Here is a 23015-nt window from a genome sequence, read left to right as displayed (position 1 = left end):
GCTCAGGATTGAAACACTGTTGGGTATATCCATTTAAGATCTAAGCAACTGCTCACAGCGATTTATCCGTATTCTTGTTTTTATTTTAATAATCATCTGTCACTTACTATCTCCTAAACAATTGCTTTATACATTTTTTGTGTAACACCATATTAGTCAATCACACTCATTGCTTTATTCAAAATTGTTCAGATAATACGCGATAATTTATAGTATTTAGTTTGTGTTTCTAATTTTCCTAGAATTATGCTATTTATATTTTTTTCTGTTCTCATTTTATATAATCATGTGAAAAGTAAACTAACACATTAAATACATTAAATTAATTGTGGATAGGGATGAATAGTGAAACAAAACTACCTTATTGTAAGGGACTGGGTAAAATAGAAAAAGAGGAAGCAGTCTGCAATCAGACCGTATCCCACCCCATGCCCACCACTTCCACCAGAATTAAGCCCTAGATATGACTGTTTAACTACTGGATGTGCCCCCAATTATTCCAGACAAGCTCAACTACTTCAAGCCCAGTACTGAAAAGAGGAAAGAAAATAACTGTTGGTTCCCGAACAGCTGAGTGGACCTCACAGGCTCAAATGACAGGACTATAGCTCTCCAAAAGTAAAACAATGCACTTAAAAGTATTTTTTTAATTTTATTGAAATGGCAAGAAAATATTTGGTTTTATGCACTGTTTTTATTAATTCTTAAAGTCGCTGGACAGCCTCCTTGGATGTAGAAGTTACAATGAAGAAATCTATAAATATACGACTGATCAAAATGCTGCCTTCGCAGTGTCTGAAGTGACCTTCTTCACTGTGCATAATTCTTTGGATAGAGCTGGAAGAGTTTGCCTTCTTGGGTGGGTTCAAATCCGTACTTCTCTAGGTTTTTCGCATCAAACGTTCCTTCTTTCACATCCTTCTCAAGCTGTGGTGCAACAACCTCCATAAAAAGTGTGTGGGGAGTGAGAGCCTCCTCTGTCCCCTGGGGAGCTTTGTAAGAAACATATGGTTTTAGTTTGAAGCCAGTAAGATTGGGAACCACTAGTTGGGGGACCATTTCCTTGATTTTCACAAATTTCCCATTTGCAGTGATGGCTCCCGTTTTCCTGGCTCCCCTGTGTACCCTGTTGAAAGAATTGGGGCCACGTTTACTTGTCATTTCCGACATTCTATCTGCGCCACGCACCAGGCCTCGAGCCAGATTGGTCAGCAAACCCATTGCGAACACCTAGAAGATGAAACATAGTACAAGTGAAAAACAAGGTCTCACTCCCATCTTATTGTCGGTAGTGCTATACCACCAAATGGTCCAAGACGACATGCATTACTTACCGTAATAGAATTTCTGATGATTGTATCTGCTTAGATTCACATGATGTGCGTATATTCCGACATCTAGTGGTTATCGCATCTTTCTTTCGAGGATCGAAAGGGGACGTCGACATGGGCTGACTGTTACACTACCCCTAACGTGACGTGTAGTGTACCCAAAATCCCTCACGCATCGTGGTCCCTCAGATTGTGTTTTTTCTGCCGTGAGGTAGCCTTATAGTCCGCGTGAGCGAGTACATAAGAGAGAGGTGTAAGATGTCTATGTTCCTTCTACTCCATGAGGTGAGGAAGGGTGGGCGAATGTGAAACTAAGCAGATACCATCATCAGAAATGTTATTACGGTAAGTAATGCATGTCTTCTGATGCTTGTTAATCTGCTTAGAATCACATGCTGTACATAGACTAGCGAGCAGTACCCAGAGATGGTGGTGGGATGTGGAAGGAACGTAGCAAAGATGTCTTAGCACCGCTTGTCCCACCTGAGAATCAGACCTAGAGTGTGTATCTAGGCAGTAATGTTGCGTACAGAACTCCAGGATGCTGCTTTACAAATGGACTCAAGAGGAACATTTGCAATGAATGCTATGGAAGCCCCAGTGTCCCAAGGAGCGTGCTCTAGGCTTAAAGGGCAGATCTCTCTTGGCAAGTGCGTAGCACAGTGTGATGCAGTTAACGATTCACTTTAAAATGGCTGATTTAGAGAAAGGGCCCCCTTCTCTACCAACTGCCACTGAAATGAAAAACTGGTTTGTTTTCCTTAGTGGTCTTGTCCTTTCCAGGTAACAGATCACTGCTCTCCTCACATCAAGTGTGTGGAGAATTCGTATTGTCACGTTAGTGGGGTTCTTTGAAAAGGTGGGTAGTTCTATAGATTGGTTTACACAGAACCTTGAAATAAATTTAGGCGCAAATTGTGGGCGAATGACCACCTTATCCTTGTGGATCTTGACAAATTAATCTTGAACTGAAAGGGCTTGCAGTTCGCCAACTCTCCTTATTGATGCGACTGCCACCAAGAAGGCGGTCTTGTAGGCGAGTGCTTTAAGGCTAGCCTTATGCATAGGTTCAAAGGGAGGCCCCATTAGTCTAGTGAGTTCAACGTTCAGGTCCCATCCAGGAGCTGGGTTGGAAATAGGGGGATGAAGTCTCCTTATCCCCCTCCATAAATGCCTTTATTACTGGAACTTTCCACCACAAAACCTTCTGGAACGGGGTGTATGCTGAAAGTGCAGCCAAGTGAACTTTTAAAGGAATTGAATACCAGGCCTGAATCTCGAAGGTGAGTTAGGAACAGGCCAATATGTGTTGGTGTGCATTCAATAGGATTGATGCTCTTGCCATTGCACCAGACGACAAAACGTTTCCACTTGCTGGAGTAGCAATGCCTAGGTTTTCGTGCGTCCCCAAGTATGTCCATACATCTTTGAGGGAGTTGGAGGTGTCCAAACTCTATGACCTCAGGACCCAGGCTGCTAAATTATGCGGGCATGGATGTAGAGTCTTCCCCCCTGTCTTTTGACAGCATGTTGTACACGCATGGTAGCTTGCTGGGAGGGTAGACTGACATTGCCATGAGATGAGAGAACCAGGGTTGGCGGGCCCACATCGGGGCCACCAGAATCCTCGTGACTGGTTCCTGGTGCATTTTGTGCACCATCTTGAGTAGGGGAGTCGTGGGGGGGTGGGGGGCAAGCGAGCGTAGACAAATTTCCCTGACCATGTTATCCAGAGCCTGTTCCCCTTGGAGCGGTTCTGAGGGTACCTGGAGGCATAATCTGGGCATTGTGCATTCTCCAGAGTTGCGAACAAGTCGATCTCTGGGAAGCCCCAGTCTGCGAAGACGTCGAGAACAATGCCTTTGTGTAATCGCCACTCTAACGTGTTGTGACAGGAGGAACATCTTGTGTTTGAAAGCCCATTTCCATATGTTCTGTGACAGTTTGGATAGCCTTGAAGAGCGAGTGCCCCCTTGCTTGTTCAGGTAATACATGGCCGTGGTACTGCCCGTGAGGACTAGGACTGCCTTCCCCTGGAGGTCTGTCTGGAATGCCTTCAGGGCCTTGAACACTGCTAGTAGTTCCAACAGGTTTATGTGGTTGTATGCTACTGCTGGGGACCACATGCCGTGCGCCATCTGATGAAAGCGGTGAGCCTGCCCCCCCCCCCCCCCACCTCGTGACTGGCTACATAGCGAGGGATCTGGAACAGCATGTTTTGAAACCTCTGAGGGAAAGATGAAGCCGTCTTTGGTCTGAATTAGAGTCCCCAGAAACTGTTTGACTTGGCTGGGGTCTAGACTGGACTTTTTCTCATTGAGCAAGAAGCCTAGACTGAATAAGAGATCTATAGTCTTCTGGGTGTTTGTTAAGCAGGTGCCGTACGAATCCCCTGATATTAGCCAGTCATCGAGGTAAGGGTAGACTTGGATGGACTGCCTGCGCAGGGGAGCAGCTACTACCGCCAGTACCTTCGTGAACACTTGTGGAGCCGAGGCAATGCCGAAGGGAAGAACGACGCATGATAGAGGACACGCACTAGGTACTTTCTGTGCGCTGGCAACACTGAAATATGAAAGTATGCATCTTTCATATCCAATGTTGCCATGTAATCCCCCTGTACCAGCAGCGGGATTACTTCCTGCAATGTTGTCATTCTGAACTTTTGCGGTTTGACATTTGTTTGCTGGGAGCAAGTCTAAAACAGGGCGCATGGCGAGATCCTTCTTTGGGTACAAGGAAGTACACTGAATAAATACCCTCGTCTACCTGATCAATGGGGACAACGTCTATGGCACCCTTTTCCTGAAGGATCTGCACCTCTTTCAGCAGGATTTGCAGGTGTGCTGGTGATTGGCATCTGCTCTTTGGAGGATATCGAGGTAGCCGGTGGCACTCAATACAATAACCGTGGGTGACTGTCTTCAGCACCCACTGTCTGAAGTGATCCCCTCCCATGCGTGAATGAATGACAGTTGTTCCCCCGACCGGGGAGGTATGAGAGGGGACCCGGACTGTAGAGTCATTCTGATGCGGAGGCCAGGGAGCCTCTTAGGGTGGAGTTTCTGCCTCTACCCATGCCTCTGCGCTGTCCCCTTTGTTGATATTGGCTGTTGTCAGTTGCACCTTGCCCGCAGGACCATGGGGTACCCCCTGCGCCATATTGTCTGTGTGGAGATCGGGAGAAGGACTAACCCCGAAAGGAACGGCAAGAGTTTGCACCTCCCCGCTGTTGAAAAGGTTTGGCTGTGATTTGGTTGAGAGATTTGAGTGTCTCATGCCCTTTTTTTCGCCGTTTCCAAGGCGTCATCCATAGCCTTACCGAACAAGTTTAATTCTTCCACAGGCTTATTTATCAAAGAGGCCCGAGTCTCTGGCTTAAAACCTACATTTTTTTTAGCCAGGCGTGCCTCTTGAGAAGAGTACCCTGTGCCAGAGTGTGCTCCGCTGTCTCTGCAGCATCTAGCGTGTTTTTAAGGATGTTGTGGGTCACCCGCCTTCCCTCAGAGACGACCGCCAGCAGGCATGATCGAAAGGGTTCAGGGACCTATTGGAGGCCTTCTTGAAGCAGGTTCCACTGCACATCGTTATAACTCACGAGAAGAGTAGTGTTATTTGCATTTCTGGTAGAATATGCTGCTGACGTGGAGATAGGCTTGCCAAGGGCATAGAGTTTCTTGCAGTACTTGTTGGGGGGAGCCTCTGCAGTAGATAGTGGCGCCCCAGCCCTTTTCCTGGTGGTGGCAACAACCAGGGAGTCTGGTGTGGAATGCCCTCGAATGTACATAGGGTCAGATGGAGAGGGGGACACAGTTTCTCAACCCGAGGGTTGACAGCTCTTGTAAGGGAAGGGGAAAGTAAGGAAGATGCAATGGAATTCATCAGGGGAATAGCTTGTCTTGGAGGTTTTTCCCTTTAGAATGTCCTCAAAAAAAATCAAGAGTCCTGAACAGCTTCGTCTGAGGCAATTTGGAAGTGGCCCTCTTCAGGATGTAGTCCTCTCCATAGCAAAGGTAAAGGGCAGCCAGAGCAGAAAGAGGCAGCAGGGGGGGGAGAAAATGCATGGTCAGGAAAGAATCAACCCAGGGCTCCACTCTCCCTACTGTACGGGCCTGGCTGGAGGGCCACGGCCACGTGTTCGACAAACGTTGAACGAGGCACCAGTCGCCGAACAGCCGAGTATGTCGTCGGCGGAGGGGTCCACGAAGTAGTCGAAGGAAGAAGTCAAAGACTAGACGTGCATCGGCCGTGCGACAATGATACAGCTTTGCAATATAAACTCTTGCGAGCTCAGCATAAGGCGACCAGCTAGTTGGGCAGAAAAAAATCTGAGGTACCTTGACGCATGAGGGATTTTGGGTACACTATACGTCATGGATAGTGTTACAGTCACGCCCATGTCGACGTCTCTTTTCGATCCTCGAAAGAAAGATGCAATACTCTGCGATTACCACTAGATGTCAGACTATATGCACAGCATGTGATTCCAGGCAGATTAACAAGCATCAGAAACTTCACATCATTAAATAAGGAGTGTAGCGCTATGTAAATGGTATAAACAAATAAAGGCATTTTTATTCAGGCTACTCATGCAAGGTCTCAAAATATGGCCCTGGCTATTTTCAATAAAATAGAACAAGGCCATATTTGATGATCCATAGGAAGAAGCAGATATGATCTAGAAATTGAGCACACTTTCAAGCACAAACACCGTATATAAGCTTCTTAAAAATGACACTCCCCAATCCAATTTGCAGTGACTGCTCAGGAAATCCCTCGATTCTAAGTGGCAACATTCCCTTCCCCCATTCGATCTAGCCACCTTTCCATTTACGTCGTATAGCAAAACCAGGCTCACTGGGTATCAAGTGATTCCCTCGAATACAAAGCATTGAATGCAAAAGCCTATTAAAAAAAAAAAAAAACAGGAGTTGGGAGACCCTCCCCCATTAAAAACTTTAAAAAAGCATTTTTTCCATGCATTATTTTTCCGAGGCTTTTGCATTTGATGCTTTGGATGTCGAGGCTATCGCTAGGAACCGGCTCACTGCATTATCATTTACATGAACCATTATCAACAAAATATTTACTTTTCAATTGACGGCTCAGACAGAATAGCATACATGTTTTTCCTTCCGACATACAACATTATAGCAACCTGCTGTTGGGATTGCATCACAGATTAAGATCAGAAGACTAGAACATATGCAGAGGGCTGTTCAATTCGGGTTTGCAGGTTAGTTTCTATATTGGCTTACATTTCTGCAACTCATCCAGAACAGGACAGGACTGCGAGACTTGTCCTTGGCCTCAAGCCCAGGGACCGTATCTCTCCAGGACTGAAATCACTACACTGGATCCCAGTGACTGCGAGGATCAAGTTCAAAACCCTCTGCATTGTCCACAAGGCCTTCTGGGGCCTTGGGCCAAAATACCTTCAACTCTCTCTTCCTAAATATCTTCCTTATCGAGCTCTTCGCTCATCCGCCTCCAACTCCCTCAGGGTCAGTCACTTCTCCAAACAAGTTGGTGGCAGATCTCTCCTCTGCAGGGGCCTCCCTCTGGAACAGCCTTCCTGCCTCCCTGAAACTTGAGGAGAACCATCTCCGGTTCGGGAAGCACCTCAACACCTTCCTCTTCGCCTCCGCTTTCTCTCCCCCTCTCCTCTGCTAAAGTTACTGAAACTGCACTGAATCTGCAACTGGGCCACTCACCGTTCTCGGTCCTTGGCCCAGCCACTCTCCCCTGCACTACCTCCCTGGCACCCCCTGCACTACGGGACTGTGTCTGTATCCCTACAGCCCCCTTCCCAGCACTTGTCTGCACTTACTCGCACTTGCCACTAGCTGGCCCTTGTTATTTTTCCTGTATGCTTTTAACCCTGTACTGCACTTTCCCCGCTCCGTTTCCCCCTTGCACTTCTCCCTTTCCCCTCTACCCTTGCACTTGCGCGATCTGAATGACACCTGGCCTAGTAGGATCGTTGTCTGTCTCCCCGTGTCCCCCCCCTGCCTCGTTGCACCTTGAAACACTTGTGTATAGGCGCGTTACAAATGCCATATGATATCATGCTATGACAGAAACAGATCCTAGGTGCCCGATTGCGTTATAATCTACAGTTGACGCATACATGCTTCAGTTACTTCTACATTTTAGCTGTGTAGCAGCAGAGAACATGGGCTTTGTGCTCCCGCTACCGTTGGGGAGGATACCATCAACAAGATTTAAAATAGGTTACCTCTACAGCAGGAATACTATTATTTTAGTGTGATTTAAGAGGCTCAGGTCTGGGTTTAAAATAATTTCATTCCAAGGGGGAAGCCTCCTGGGGTGTCCCCCTCGATTTGTGTGCGGGATTGGACACCCAGTCAGCCAGTTTTAACCGACTGGCACCCACTCAGCTCCCGTATCCCTTACTTTCACTTTCAACATGTGGCCCAACATCCGACACTGACATTTTAAAACGATGTGCATTGATCATGGTGTGAATGTTAAGTCATGCAAGGACATTGAAAGGTAAACTCAAGAGGCCGGAGCAAAACAGGGCATCCCACAATGCCCTTCGCAACCTTTGGCCAGTGTCCGAACATGAAATGGAGAAGACCCTGGGGCATAATCAGGTTAAAGCCAAATTGGGCTACCCTGAATAGAGGGGCGTCAGTCAGATATGCTGCTGCTTTTAGCTTTTTTAACCCAAAACCAAGGCCCAGGAGGAAGCAGCAGGTAGGACTATTCACCGAAGAGCACCTGCTTGTAAACTTCCACTTTCATACTAAAAGCTCGTAATAAAAACAGAATGTAACAGTACCACTTAATTCATGATTTTGACAGATAAAGATAGATGGTCATTGACGTTAAGAATACGAACAGGTTTATAAAAAAATCTTCATTTGCTTTCCCCTTCACACCAAATACAACATGAGTCTACCATCACTTGCAGAGACGTTTTATTTTTTTACTGATGTACGTTTCGGAAGTCTACAAAATAACAAGCTACTGAATAATATCGAACATTTCACAGTTATTTAGTATGTACTACAAACTAGAATTGCCCCTTGGTGCTTAAATAAGTGTTCTTATTAACCAATTGAGTGGGACTCCTTTTAGGGGCCTGGTGAATAATTAAACACACTGTTGGCCAGACCTGTATTCAAAGCGGTGATCTCCGGTTTATATGGAAGTTTTCAATGGTTGCCCAACCTACTGGGCCATCTTATTTCCCTACTAATATCCTGCTTCACTTACAAGTGTGACCGTTTTACTGCGATCATTCATTTCAAATTTCATTGTAGTTTCAGATTAAATACATTTCACCTTTTTATTAAAAACGAGTGTACAAGCCTGTGTGCAGGTTTTCATCAACACAATAGGACCACTATATGGTATTACCCAAGTTGACTGTGTCCGATTAGACCGAATTTTATTACCACAAATATGTGGGGGTGGGTTTGTTATGTTAACGGAATGTATTAAGCGCAATGGCCGCCTGAGGGCATCTTACCACTAAAGGGACCATAAGTAACCAGCGAGGACAGGATCAGATCTGAATTCGAAAAGAACCTCTCTTCAGTGAGCGGCGAAAGGAGAAATGATTATCCATAGCCCGGAGGGCAAATGGAAGAGAATTCCAAGCCTTTGCTGGAGCAACGGAAAACGCACGTCCAACTATCCGGGAGTATTTTATCCAGGCGGACTTGAATAGTTAACGATGATTGAGAGCCAAGTGTTCTGGAGGGGACGTAGGTACAGAATCTTTCCTGGAGATATTCAGCCCACAGTTTGTAAAAAGATCTATGGACAATACAAAGAGATTTGAGCACCACACGCTTTCCAACAGGGAGCCAATGAAGCTGACGCAGAAAGGTGGTCAGCACCGCTCTTGCAGCGATATTCTACAAGAGCTGAAGTCGACGAATTAAGAGGGCAGGTTGAGCCAATAAAGGGCATTGCAATAGTCAATACCGCTCATAACCAAAGCGGAGACAACAGGAGCATGGAATTAAGAAGGAATGTACGGCAGGACCTTACAAAGGGTCCTTAACTTAAGGTGGCTGACTTGACAGACAGCTGGCACCTGATCAGACAATGACAGATGACAAACGTTTAACACCCAGATCTTTCACTAAAGTAGCTGGTATTGGGCAGGGTCCAAAACTAGCAGGCCAAAAGCCAGGGGTCAAGAACAAAAGAGGGGAAGCAGATCCAACAACAAGCACCTCTGTCTTTTCATTGTTCAATTTCAGCCACTTCCTGGTCATCCATCCACCCACGGCCTCCAAGCAATCCCCAAGCCGAACAGCCATATCAGGCCGAGACAGATCAAGACGTAAAATAATCTGTGTATCGCCTGCATAGGAAAAGCAGAGGAAGCCGTGGGGGTGGATGAGACCCAGAAGTGGCTGGATGTATATGTTGAACTGGATAGGTGACAGAGAGACCTGCAGAAGATAAAATCAGGGTTGGGTGGTCCACGGTGTTTAACGCCGCTGAAAGATCAATAAAATCAAGACAAGAACAGATCCAGTGCCCAAACCGGGGCGAAAACCAGATAGATGGTGGATCAAAAAAAGAGAAGATTCAAGAAAAGAACTCAGTAGAAGAGACCCCAGAGATTCATAGAGAAAGAGAAAAAAGTGAAATAGGACGAAAATTGGACAGAATTGCAGGATTCATGGAAGTTTTTTTTCTTTTTTAACAGAGCGGGATCACTAGCGCATGCTTCAGGTCATTGTGAACATGACCTGAGGAAAAGGAGTCGTTCACCGCTACTGTGACCCAAGAAATAATAACATCTGAAATATTTTTAAGAATAGACAGAGACTCAGGAATTTTAACCATTTCTTAGGGTCTATGGGGAATATTCTGGAATCTCAGGAATGTTGGTGGGGGGGCAGCGTTCACTGATTTTTTATTTTGTTGTTATGCTCGCAGGACTGCGCCGCCGCGGACTCCCAGTGTGGCTTTGTCTCTGCAGCAATGACTAACGCTTCCAGCACATTGGCAAAAAAAATGCAGGTGAAGCAAAGTAACGCACGTTTATTTTGCTTCACCTTTCATTCTTTTTTGCTGACTTGTGACTGTGGGCGGGGCATAAATATCAGGAATTTTAATTTTCAAATGTAGGCAGGTATGCGTAGACGCCTTTACGTCGTCATGACGTTTTCACGTGGGATATTTCAGAAAGTATCGGCAAACTTTTAAACACACACTCAATGCCATTGGGTCTCATAGGGACTTTACATGTGTGATAGATAATGAAAGCAATACAAGGCCTCCGTTTAGCCTTCTCTGCCACACATTGTAATGGGGCAAATGAACAATCCCTCCCCGGGGGAATGCCACATCTCTCCCCCCCATGATGCAGGAGAAATAAATAACTAGGGTGGCCAACTGTCCTGGATTTCGCGGGATTGTCCCGCAATTAGGGACTCTGTCCCGCAGTTTGCAGAGTGGCTGTGTGGGAAGCAGGTTGTCCCAATGCCTCCAGCACAGCCACTCTGCAAACTGAAGTGGGCATTTACACACCACGGCGCTACCGCCTGCTGCTTTCTTTCCCCAGGTGGCTCTGCAGCCCCGAATCCTTTTGAGCCTACAAGTCGAGCTGTAACGCTCGACACCTGGGTTCATTGAAATGCTAATGCTTTGTTCCTGGGGTCGTGATGGTCATGTTTGCAGTTAAAAAACGCGACCATCAGCTCCCAATGACAAATGCTGGATTGTACGCTTTATGACTCAATGAAGGCTGCATGGTATCGTATTATGATAGGTTCTTTAATGTGATCAATAGTTAATCACAGAGATGGAAATCACAAAGTCAGGTTGTAAATAATGAGTGAGAAAGACATCCACTGGTCTGACCAGCAAAGCAAGTTTGCCCCAAATGACAATAATAGAATGCTCCCTTAGAGATGAGAATAAATATTCTAACCACGCGTTCCATAATGAGACGCACTCACCTGGATGTCTGTAACACATCTCCCTCCTTATATTATTTCAATAAAACACCATACAGTGTAAGTAAGTAAAATCTCAATACTACACACGCATCACAATTCAACCTTCACTCACTCAAAAACCAACAATAAATGTGGCAGGCCAATACCACCAGTGCATCATAACCGGGAACCAGCCCCCCAACTGAATCCAATCAAAGCACAACCAACATCACACTCACCGTCCTCCATCACATATTCTGGAAAGCACCTAGCAGCACCCACCAGCACGGACAGAAATTTTATGTAAATTAAACACCCCCTGGGAATAATGTACCAGATGGTGGTGCTAAAGTTGGAACCCCCATTTTTTTTAACACCAAATGTTTTTGCAAATCAAACTCAATAAACCTGGCCTTATATCCATACATTAATGCCACAGTTGCAACATTAATTTTGTGCAACACCAAAATTTAATGCGAGACAAATACAGTGACCATGAGAAAATATCCCAGACATTGGTCCCACAGTTGCGACACTAATTTACAAACAACGTACTATGTCATCCACTCAACACACCTTGAATACAAGCACATCCTACACACACTTCCCCCTAACAACTAATTGGTAAAATACGAACATTAACGCCACACGAAAGTCCATAGTTCAAGCTTGCAGGGTCGAATACAGTGAAACTGCAGGAAATGTACGGTTAGGCAAAATGGTAATACAGACAATGCAATAATACATTTGATGACTCGACCTCACACACACACACACACACACACACCACCACACATTCATGTTATGTGCTCACAGACTCTGACCCAGAAAGAATGCCATAACCGCAGGCATAATAAACAAAGAACAATGCTGTTCGAGACATACTGCTGTGTCTAAACCAGGCCATGACCACAGGCATTATACCACAAAGAACAACCTTGTTGCAGACACCGCTGTCCCTAAACTAGGCCAGCAACTAAAGGACCACTTCATCGAAGCTCCTATAACCATTGAGAACCAGCACTCTCCAACATTGGTTCCAAAACCACAGCTGTGCACTCACCAGGCCAGCTATCCAAGGACCACTTCCGCCAAAGCTCCTGCAACCATATCCCAATTGGGGACAAACGGTCCTCTACTATATAATGTTGCCAGAGAACAAAACGTACACACTGCAAATCCCACACCAAGCTAGCATAACCAGAGTACGAATTGTGCTTAAGTATGAATTAAACGAAATCAATACAACACACCACACCACATCATACATAAAACACGCAGAGTAGCACTGGTCAAGCTGTGTAAATAAAAGTATGGTTAAGTACATAACAATTGCAACACAAGCCGCTGCTGCGACCGGATTGGCCCAATCCTCCTACTTTTTCTGGCACCAATCACCGGCAGGCGAGAGCCGGCCAATGAGGTAAGGCCTAGAGACAAGGCCCACCTCTGACTGAGCTGACCGAGCGCTACCGGCGCTAGGCGATGCCCCTATGCTCAAATTGGTGCAACTTCATCACGCTTCCATTGCCCTTCCTGCCCATCAACCAGCGGTACGTGCCCATTCGCAATGCAAGGTATACCTGCCACCTGCACTACCACTAACCTGCACTATTGACTGTGAATACTTTGTGACTCTGCCCACTTGCGATGCTCCCCTGTTGCGCCGGCCCACAGGCAGCGTGACACGTAAATCAGCCACTTTACTCTCGGCAGTGTCCTAACACTAATCTGTCCCCGCGCAACATACTTTTATAGCCACTAAACTCAATGCTGTGCTTAATCTGCTCTAAGTGCTACTCTGAATCTAGGTGTTATCTTGAACTAAGTGTTACTCTGAACCTAGGTGCTATTCCCAACCCAAGCGCTATTCTGAATACATGCTACTCTGATCCAAGATGTTAATTGGTACACTGGCGCAATTCTAAACCTAATGCTGTGCTAATTGACAAACGCTTACTATGACCACTTTGCTTACCTGTATCTGAGTCAGATGCCAACCTGCAACCTTGCGCTACATGGATTAGGTAGTATTCTGCTACTCCAAGCAGGCCGCACTGTCCACTGCTAGATTTCGACCCTAGACAGGACACACACTGCACCTTACCCCCTCACACAATGTTCCTCCCGGCCCTTTACTCTATACTACTGAGAACCATTCTCCACTTCACCAATTCCGCATGCCTGCACAGCTCACCCCTTAACTTGACCAGCCTAGGCACCGCATCACCCACCCTCACAGAGCCCAGCACCACAATCATGCTTACCCTACTCGCTCCCCCATGCCTTTCGGACAGGCTGACCAGATTACGAGCCAGACTTCCCAAAATACACGAGCCTAGAGCCAGGGACTCCACACAATCCATACTCACACACCGAACATCCATTAGCTCCTGCGCTAACCTCACGCTAAAAAAACCCGAACCTAAACCCGTCAACTCCACTACAACCAACAATAGAGCGCTCAACACAGCTACCACCCCCACCCCTGCCAAAGCCAAAACCCTACCTATAAAAGGTGCCCTCATCAACGCACGCTCCATGATTGCCCATGCCACGGACATCGCTGATCTCATTTTAGCTGAAGATCTAGACTTCCTAGCCATAACAGAGTCCTGGCTTCATGCAGCCGCAGGCCCAGCCCTTTCGCTAGCCATCCCCACTGACTACACCATCATCCGAGCGGACAGAACTGAAGCTAAAGGCGGTGGTTTGGCCATCATTGCCAAGACCCACCTTAACATCAGACTCAACTCCGCCACACACCTCCCATCATGTGAATCACTTACAGCCAAGCTACCCATCGCTAACTCCCAAACTATATCCATTCACTTACTATACAGACCGCCCGGACCCCCGGGATCTTTCGAGGAAGACCTCAATGCCATCCTTACCGACAACCTAAAAAACTCCTCACAATGCCTTCTCTTAGGAGACTTCAATTTAGGCTACAAAGACCCCAAAGACAATCAAGCCACTCTCATCAGTAACACCCTGTCTGAACTAGGCTTCACACAAAAAGTAACCAGCCCCACCCATAACAAAGGGAGAACCCTTGATTGGATAGCAGACTATAACTGTGCCGTATCGATCACTAACAACACTCCCCAATCCTGGACCGACCACCACCTCCTCTCCTTCTCACTTGAGGCCTCAAGCCCTACAACCAACATGGCACTAGCCCCAGCCATCCACACGAGAAGCAAAAAAAATATTACAGTAGAAAAACTGATCCCGCTCATTCTTCCTACACTAAGCCAACTCCAAGACTCTAATCCCTATGACCTCGTAGAAGGCTATAACACCACCATGCGCATAGCCTTAGACGCCATTGCACCATTGAAACTTAGAAAATCCAAACCAAAAAAGCACCTCAACCAATGGTTCTCCAGCCATCTTAAAACCCTTAGATTGGAAAAGAATAAACTGGAACAAGTCTGGAGACAATCTCCGACTGACCACAACAAACTATTGCTTAACAAAATAACGGCCAACTATAAAAAAGAAATCATAGCGGCCAAACAAGAATCCTATAACCAGAGAATCTCCCAATCCAACTCCAGCTCCAGAGAATTATTTACTATCCTGAAAGAATTGGAAACCCCGGTAACAATCCCAGATACTTGCGTTAAAAACAAACAATGGTGCACCAGTGTCCAAAATGCACTAAACAACAAAGTCACTGGCCTTCAAACAAAAATTAAAAATAAGAAAGACTCCCTCACCAATCTTACCAACCCCATCAACGCCCACTTGAGCCCTCCACCCTCACACCACACACCTAACACTGCTCGCTTCAGCTTTTCCAAAGTCTCTTCTCTCGAAGTAGAAAAAATAATTCTTGGCCTTAAACCCTCCAACTGCAAAGGTGACCTCTGCCCCCCACAAATCATTAAAGACGCGGCACGAGACCTCTCGCCATTCATCACCAGACTCATCAATGCCTCTTTTTCCTCAGGAACAGTCCCCAGTAACCTTAAAGAGTCCTGGGTCCTCCCTCTCCTCAAAAAACCCTCCCTTGACCCGTCCATCCCAACCAACTACAGACCGATTACCACCGTCCCATTCCTGCTCAAGATACTAGACAAGACAGCATACCAACAAATCCAAAAGTATCTTGAAACAAACCACCTTCTAGGAATAAGACAATCCGGCTTCAGACCCCAACATGGAACTGAAACAGCCCTGATAGATCTGAAAGCCCAAATAGACGTCCTTAGAGATAACGGGAAAACTGCATTACTACTCCTGCTAGACCTCTTTGCGGCGTTTGACCTAGTTGACCATAAAATCCTATGTAATCATTTAGACTCAGCTGCCCACTTCTCACAAGAAGCCATCAGTTGGATTGAGTCATTCCTCAACAACAGATTCATGCGAGTCTTCTCCTGCTCTGCCGCCGCCGAACCCATCCCCATTACATGTGGAGTCCCACAGGGCTCGTGCGTCTCCCCCACTCTGTACAACGTGTTCACAAAGCCCCTGTTTGATGATCTAGATGGCCTGGGTATCACCTACACTAACTACGCCGATGATACACAAATCCTCATCCCGTTGACGGGAGATTACAACCAGGATTTGGCCTTGGTGAACAGGGTGTATCTCATCATCCAGGCATGGATGGCTTCGCACAGTCTATGCCTGAATGATGACAAAACTGAACTCATCATCCTTGGTTCCACGTCCAACCTAACCAAACTCGACCACAATTATGCCAACTTCATCATAGATGGGAACCTAATCAAGGTTTCGAAAGAAGTAAAAACCCTAGGAATATACCTTGACTCCTCCCTAACCTTCCACAAACAGGTTAGCTCGATGGCATCCTCTACGGCCTACACATGTAAGCTCATAAGAGCAGCCAAACCCTTCCTCTCCACTCACAGCTGCACTACACTAGCCAGAGCATTGGTATTATCCAAACTGGACTATTGTAACGCCCTCTACATAGGAGCCACCAAGCAAATCACCAACAAAATTCAGACACTTCAAAACAACGCCCTTAGGGCAGCACTCAATATTCCCAGGAGGGAACACATTTCCAATATCAGGAAATCCCATAACTGGCTCAGCACAACAGACAAAATCTTGCTTAAAGTAGCATCGCTCACCCACAAATGCCTGAATAATGCTGCCCCACGCTATCTGGCAGACAGAATATGCAAACACACCCCCATCAGACCCACCAGAACCTCCAATGCTAATCTGCTCACCGTCCCCAGGTTTAAACGCACCAAAATGGGTGGCAACAGCTTCCAGGTGAAAGCACCTCAACACTGGAACTCCCTACCACCATCGCTCAGAACTCCCCAACCTTACTCACTTTTTAGACGCAACTACATCCATTGGTTAAAGAACACGAACCACTAACACCACACGGCTGCTCTCCGCGTTGCATGCTTTAAGTGAATCTGTAAATTTGTAATACTAAACTTGTATATATTTGTAATTCTTTAAATACATTTACTGCATTCTCTCCTGCCAAACTGTACACATGTTCCTTCATCGTCACACTGTAATTATGCAATGTAAAGTACAATTATGTAATGTAAAGTATAAGCAACCTGTAACCAAGCTTTGAATCACCTTGCTGCTCATGCGCCCTCATACCCTCGGGTCTGGTGCGCAATACAAATGAATAAACTAAACTAAACTAAACAATTCTCTGACTAAACTCACCAATAACACATAACATCTCCTAAACCAAAACGTGTGACATTGCCAATATACCAGTAACATTTTCCCAAAAAAGTACTAAAACAACATTCTGCTGGACGGCTCTGTGAAATAACCAAAATACAGATCAAACCATGTTAAATCAGAGCTGTTACTGTTCTGTGTTGCGTTTTTTACCTATCCTGACTATGTGGCTATTCCCTGTATGTATGTGTGCCTGAGTCTGGAATGTTTGGTATGGAGTGTTCTGGTTGGAATGTTTGGATGTGAGTGCCCGTGTTCCTTTATTGCCAGTTGGAAACTTAAGCTTGGCACAGGGGGACCGGTGGGTGCTTCTACCCCATGAACTTATCCTGTATTATTCCTAGTGTACTTACCTTTGTTCCCACTAACGCACTAAAGTTATCTAAACTAAACAAGGCTCCGGAGTGCTTATTTAACGCCCTCACCCAATCTTAACACTGCCGACGAGGATTATTGGAAACTGAGTGGAGCATCAACAGAAGAGGAACATGGAAATAAGCAGTACGAACGAGGACTGGTACCAGGAAACAAAGGTGGCAAGGAAGATACCCACCAGGGGAAAGGAGGCACCCACCGGCCCCGGCCCCAAGGTAAGCGTGCCCCGTTGCCTGCTTTCAAAGAGGCAACCTCTTATGTGCCTGCAAGGTCTGTGTTCACAGTCCCAAAGTCAATTTAATGCGAAGTGGTGAACTATGACAGCGCGAAAGGGCCGGGGGAGGTCACTGTATTATACGCAGGCCGTCATTCTTGAATAGCAAACTTTCGGAGCGGCTGCATAATGGTGATTGACACTGAATGGAGTATAAAGGTACAAGCTGCGCGGCTGGCGACATCGTCTTAGTACCCTCAACGTTGCCTCATTTGGTTGTGTGCCGCGTCTTGGTTGGGGAGAGAGTTGTCTGTCGCCTCTGACAGGGGTCCCCGCCATCGTGCTGCAGGTGGCAGTTACTGCGGAGAGCTCTGCCCGTGGCCCTGTCGCCCTTCATTGTGGTGATGTAATTTGGTCACAGGAGGTATTGGTGATTGTTGCCGAGAAACACAAGGCAAAGTTCTGCATTCGAGGCCATCAACACCGGAAAGCATTGAGGGAGTTAAGAATAAAGGACCCTCCAACGTGCATGAACGTGCATCCGCACATCAGATGTAAATAAAACTAAATGTAGTACAACGGCAAAGTGTTTGATTTAACATGTGGCGGTTTGAAACGAGGACAGTAATGCAACGGCGCCATATGAGGATGATAGTGCTGTAAAATGTCCATTTTCAGACAGCAAGTCGTTGAACTGTGAGGTGTGAGAGGGCCATCGGCATCTGAAACCTTGTTCCGTTTCAGTAAATGAAAGAATTTCGTGATGCGGGTCAGGGGAGAATTCCATCAACATGGAAGTGTTTGTTTTCCTTGTGCTGGGTACAATTTCGGCTGATGCCGTGGGGGAGGCATGAGGTACTGTTTTTTTTGTGTGTGCAGTATAGGGAAAGTGATACACTGCGGAATGGTCACAGCATACAATCTTATTTCTGATATATGTGACAATGTGGAAAACATTTTTTTTGTCGCATAGTAAATTTTTTTTATATGTGACAACCAAAGTTCAACTACAGATGTTAATAAGATAATATATATGCAATTTTATCAAATGTGCAAGCTGACAATGTGGACCTGTTGTTTTCAATGTTTTACTTGTGTGGCTAACGTGGAAACACTAGGTACTGTCGTGTTTTTTTGTTGCAGTATTGTATTACAACACAGAGGTGAAAGTCGATTTCTTTACAGTAGTGTTGTCACGCCGTTCGGTTCATCGTTATTATATAAGAACTGGGGCTTTAATGCGGCCATTGCACATGCAATTCACATAAGGCTTACATGGCTTGCAGTTTAGGTACTCCCTCTATATTTTTAGCTATTGATAACTCTATTGTGGTCGAGCGATTGTTGGTGTTGAAGCCATAATGAATGTTTCACTTTTCCACAGGATTATCTTTACGAGCTCTGCGGGTTTCATTCTATGGGATTTTACTCCGGTGTAATCTATTCAATTTTTTACCATGTTTGAAGTTCAATTTGTTCTTATGGCTAGTTGCTGGGGAAAAAAAATTGAAGTTTCATATTGGAGACCATATGGATGATATAATACATGGTGAATGATGTGGGTTGTCACTACATTGGAAGAGTGAAATGTTGCTTGCACGGCGTTATGATTTATCATCTTTTATTATTGATAGCATAAAATTCTCTAATCTTGTTTTCTTTCACAGGTACATTTAAGTTCAGCTCTGCGATTTAATCTAAGGACATTTATTCCTGGAGATGTTATAATTTGTTCAAGTTCTCCATGTTTAAACTCAATTTGCTGTTTTATTTGTGTGGATGAATACATGTTGGTGAGGATGGAGAGCTTGAGAAAATGTGAGTGGTGACTTCGTGCTGATTGGATTTGAATTTCTTAATAGAGATTATCTTGTGGTGCTACCAATGGCCCCAACGTTATTGCTGAGAGGGGTCTCAGTTGTGCTGATTGTTTCTGCACATTTTTTTGTTGTGCCAAGGGTGCATTATTAGTTGCACCCACTTAACATTTTGGTGTAGGTTGGCATCAATGCTTTTGGTCGAGAGGGAGTCTCTGTTAGTGGTGCATTTTAGTGGCACCAACTTGACAATTTTGTGTAATTGCATCAATGCTTTTGCTGAGAGATGGTCTCAGTTGCCGCAGCTCAGGCATGGTGCCTGGAGTGGTGGAGTGGAGGTTAGTTGCTCTATAGTGAGCATGTGATGCTCAATGGTGAGCATTTATTAGCTCAGGCATGGTGCCTGGAGTGGAGGTTATTGGTTGCTCTATGGTGAGCATGTGATGCTCAATGGTGAGCATTTAGTAGCTCAGGCATGGTGCCTGGAGTGGTGGAGTGGAGGTTATTGGTTGCTCTATAGTGAGCATGGGATGTTCAATGGTGAGCATTTAGTAGCTCAGGCATGGTGCCTGGAGTGGTGGAAATGGTAGTGAGTTCAGTTGTAAGCATTTGGTTTCCCTAGAGAGTGTTTTGAGGACGCCCATAGTAGAGTTGAAATAGTACGCTTTAGGCAGATAGTAGGGTGAACCCCTTCCCTCTTTTGTCTCCCTCCAGGAGACATCAGTATCTTCATTCCGGTTCAGCAATTTACTGAACACCTGGCAAACCCGTTTGCATTCCAAATCACGGTCCTGAAGAAGATGGCCTGAATCTCCTACGCCATTGAAACCGGTCGACCCCTTTCGGTCATGAGGGCTCTCATGACCAACGCTTGATCTCTTATACATTTACTTAAGAGACACAACCCTTGAATTACTATCTACTGGAGCACACTCATAATCACTGAGTGAGCCACACATTTTTATAAGAGCCTTCTCTAGCCCCCCAGCCCTCCGGCTGGACCTTTTTACTGACCTACCAGTGGTTACTCCACCAGTACTCTTACATACCCCAACCACAGTGACCTACGGGTATCAATTAAGTTGCACACTCTGGATGGAATATAAGCAGTTGACCTGTTTTACAGGTTGGATCCACGCTCAAGATCAAGCAGCCTCAAGACCCAATTCACTGTCTTGTTGTACGCTGCTTAACCCTCTGGAGTCTACCACTGTTTTAAAATGCCCCTTGTTGTTTTGGACGACCCGTGTCTGTTTCCAGACATTGTCATTAGTATAGAAGGTTGAGGGACAGCACTCTCCTCTATATCTTTTTAGTAGGCGATACACCACACTCCACCCAGGGATAGGCACCCCCGCTAGGTTTAGGGTGTTCTTCCTCAAGGTCAGGTACGCCGAGTCGGGTGGTCCTCCCCCCTTTTTCATGTGTGTTGAGTGTGAGCACTCTAATTGACTCATTTGTTTTGCAATCCTTTGATGCATTTTTGAATACCTACCTTCCTAAAAAACCGCTTTTGTTGTGTTACCAGACGTTATCTTGTTAACGGTTTAGGATGAATACGGTGCACCAATGCACTTTAGCTACATAAGCTTTCCCTGTTGTTTCTTAGACATACTTCGTGCAACTGTCCTCAGCTGCTGGGATAGATTTAATCTACTTATGCAAGAGGAAGGATCGTTCTCCCTCCTGCCATTTTGTACACAGTAATCTAGTGGTTGTTCTCCCCCGCCTTCCTTCTCTATCCCACCCTTCCCTCACTCTGACAAATGGCCGACGGTCACTTTCTAGCTTTCGCAGAGGAATTAGTAGACGGCATTCTGGCCAACCCATCCCTACTAGGACTAGATCTAACACCACAGAACATCATTAATAACGATGAATGGAATGATATTGAGATCCTTAGAAAGAAAATCATTCGCACCGAATTACACGGCGCTCTTATGACTGAGTATCTGAGGGCGCATGCTGCACCCAACGGTCTTATCATACGTATTGAACCACGCATCTTTTTAGATAACCTTCAATTCAGGAAAGACTGGTCCTTCATAGCCAACAAGTGTACCAGAGACTGGCTCATACTCATTATCAACACTGCCAAAACAGTAACAGACCAATTACTGAAGGAATTGAATGACAAAAGTGAGGCACTTAAAACAAAAATTGCTGCAGATACCTTTTCGGCTAAACTCATTCTCCTAGAAACTTCACTTAAGGAGTTTAAAGACAACAACTTGAATAGAAAGATTATCAAATTGAAGAAAGACCTCGCAGCCTTCACTCATGTGAAAATCTACCCCTATGTAGCAGAGGAATACTTCACCGAGGAAGCTAAACAAACACGACGAGAGGCTGCACAACTCAGGCTCCAAAACCTCCAAAGATCCAACTCTAATAGATCCTGGAACAGCTCGAGTAGCAACTCGAGCAACGGCTCCAATAACAACAAATGGCAGAACAAGAGAGTACACTTCAACAGCGCCAGTCAAGGCACCCCTCCTGCGGTCCCTTTTTTAGGACAACGCGGGAGAGGCCAGAACCGTGCCCGCTGGCAGAACCACCCCCAGCCTACAGTGGTCACACGCAGTCGGGGACTAGGAGTCATACCACCACTCCTCCCTCACTTATCGTGAATCAATCAACCCACATCCTTACCAGACCTGAACAAGAGATTTTACAAAAAGGACTATCTTTCATACCTACAGCACGCTACGACCCGTTCCAAACCCGGGTCGAAGTCACACAAATGATGCGTAAGATACGATTAAAGCAGTACTTTGCCAACCACACTTATGAAGACAATGATGTGACGGGCCTACGCCCTCCATCACAGTTTTTTCCACCCTATAGTGCAAACACCGCAGAATCAGTCACTTTCGAACAGGCATTGCTCAAAAAGATCTCAGTTTTTGAATCAAATATTCCATTCATCCACAACAACTGCACAAAACCTCAACTACTCGCCCTGACAGACTTAGCCAATAATCCAGACATCATGATTAAACCAGCTGACAAAGGGGGAGCTATAGTCATCATGGACACGTCAAAATACATCACAATGGTCACCACCCTACTTAACGATCCCAATAGCTACAGGATTCTACCCAGAGATCGCACCCCATCTCTGCAGGCTCTGATAGCACCTATCATTTATGAGGCAGAAGCCGAGGGATATATCAGCGCCCGGGAAGCTGCATTTCTGACCCCCCCGCACCCTCGGATCCCTGCCATGTACGCTCTTCCCAAGATTCATAAAGGGCTCATACCACCACCAGGGCGTCCCATTGTCTCTGGCATAAGCTCTGTTTTGGAACCCCTTTCACAATATGTTGATTTCTTTATCAAAGACCAGGTTCCAAAAATGACCAGCTATGTAAAAGACTCGACATGTATGCTGACCCTTCTAGACAACATCGCATTTGATCCAGAAACAGAATGGCTAGTCACTATCGACATAGAATCCCTCTACACCCGGATACCACAACAAGAAACACTGCAGATGCTTAACGATATGTTACACTCAGGTATGGATCTACATGGAGTCCCGCCTAGCTTCATCGTATCTCTCGCAGAAATAGCATTGACCAAGAATTACTTTCTTTTTGAAGACACGTTTTACCAACAGACCTCGGGTACCGCGATGGGG

The 23015-nt window shown here is 45.8% G+C and overlaps 1 long non-coding RNA gene across 1 annotated transcript in view; it reads right to left on the bottom strand.

The window, feature by feature from the left end:
• Nucleotides 1–632: 632 nt before the first annotated feature.
• The window catches only part of LOC138471927 (uncharacterized), a 33092-nt gene continuing 10709 nt past the window's right edge, over nucleotides 633–23015 (bottom strand). The window contains exon 2 of the long non-coding RNA XR_011268535.1: nucleotides 633–1230. This is a non-coding gene — a long non-coding RNA (uncharacterized lncRNA). The remainder of the gene's footprint in view (nucleotides 1231–23015) is intronic.

Source organism: Ambystoma mexicanum, chromosome 8 (genome assembly GCF_040938575.1).
Source record: "Ambystoma mexicanum isolate Mex_15411 chromosome 8, UKY_AmexF1_1, whole genome shotgun sequence".
Lineage (NCBI taxonomy): Eukaryota > Metazoa > Chordata > Amphibia > Caudata > Ambystomatidae > Ambystoma > Ambystoma mexicanum.
The sequence above is the reverse complement of the archived record's forward strand: the minus strand, read 5'-3'. Positions and strand labels throughout refer to the sequence as shown.